This window comes from Penaeus monodon, chromosome 30 (assembly GCF_015228065.2).
Source record: "Penaeus monodon isolate SGIC_2016 chromosome 30, NSTDA_Pmon_1, whole genome shotgun sequence".
Taxonomy (NCBI): domain Eukaryota; kingdom Metazoa; phylum Arthropoda; class Malacostraca; order Decapoda; family Penaeidae; genus Penaeus; species Penaeus monodon.
In genome coordinates, this window is record NC_051415.1 from 18,604,874 (window position 1) to 18,605,786 (window position 913).

Here is a 913-nt window from a genome sequence, read left to right on the forward strand (position 1 = left end):
ACCAATAAGTCAGATTAAATCACGACTTTCAAAGCCTTTGGTAACACTTTCAGTTCTAAAGACATGACTAACCTCAAGTGTAGGCCCTAGAAGGTCACCAACTGCAGTCACCCAACCCCTAGCTGAGTCTTCTACAATGTGTGGTGGTGGTTCTACCTTCCAAATCTCTAAAAAGTCTGCATTTTCAATAATATCTGAAAGAGAAGTTTTGAATTAAATGGATAAATAATAGAATTCATTTCCTTACTAAATTAACAAAAGCAGTAGCTATTTAGCCACTAGCTAAATAAAAAGTATTTGTTTTTGCTATCAAAACCTGTTTTTTTTATATTTACAATTTATGACTTATTTATTATCCACAAATCACCAAGAAATGAAACCTTCATTGATTCGTGGCTGTGATCTGAATCTTGGGGTTCAATGCATATAAGAACAGAGCTTAGCTAGTTATATCACCATCCCCATGTTTTAAGAATCCAAGCTGACAAGTTTATATCTGCAATTTCTGATATTTCCTCTCATGCTTGATTTAATGGGGAGTGATGGTTGGCCTGCTAGTCAATTACCATTATTTCATTACCACTTTGTTTCAAGGTTTCCATATTTTGTTCATTACTATTGCACCTTGAGTCATCTACTGTTTGCTTCTGAAAACTATATACATATGCTTATACTTACATTCCCTTACAAGATGGAGTATAGAACATGAACCTTAAAATGTTTACATTTTATCACAAATAATACTAACATTTATCATATTTGTGACTAACCTTTGGAGCAAATGTATTTGGTCCATGTCTTTTCTCTTGGGAATCCTTCAGCCTCCACTTTGATTGGCTTGATCAGAATGTCCCTGACAAAACAAAATCATAGCATCAATGTATTATTAGTTGCACTGACCAATCTCTAAATT

The 913-nt window shown here is 33.8% G+C and overlaps 1 protein-coding gene and 1 long non-coding RNA gene across 2 annotated transcripts in view; one reads left to right on the forward strand and one right to left on the reverse strand.

Moving 5' to 3' along the window:
- Positions 1-913, forward strand: part of LOC119592601 (alpha-2-macroglobulin-like) — a gene marked incomplete in the record, with an annotated part of 136,889 nt that overhangs the window by 79,482 nt on the left and 56,494 nt on the right.
- LOC119592602 overlaps positions 1-913 on the reverse strand; it is a 30,416-nt gene that overhangs the window by 18,114 nt on the left and 11,389 nt on the right. The window contains exons 2-3 of the long non-coding RNA XR_005230445.1: positions 771-853; positions 73-194 (exon numbers count right to left, since the gene is read on the reverse strand). This is a non-coding gene — a long non-coding RNA (uncharacterized LOC119592602). The remainder of the gene's footprint in view (positions 1-72; positions 195-770; positions 854-913) is intronic.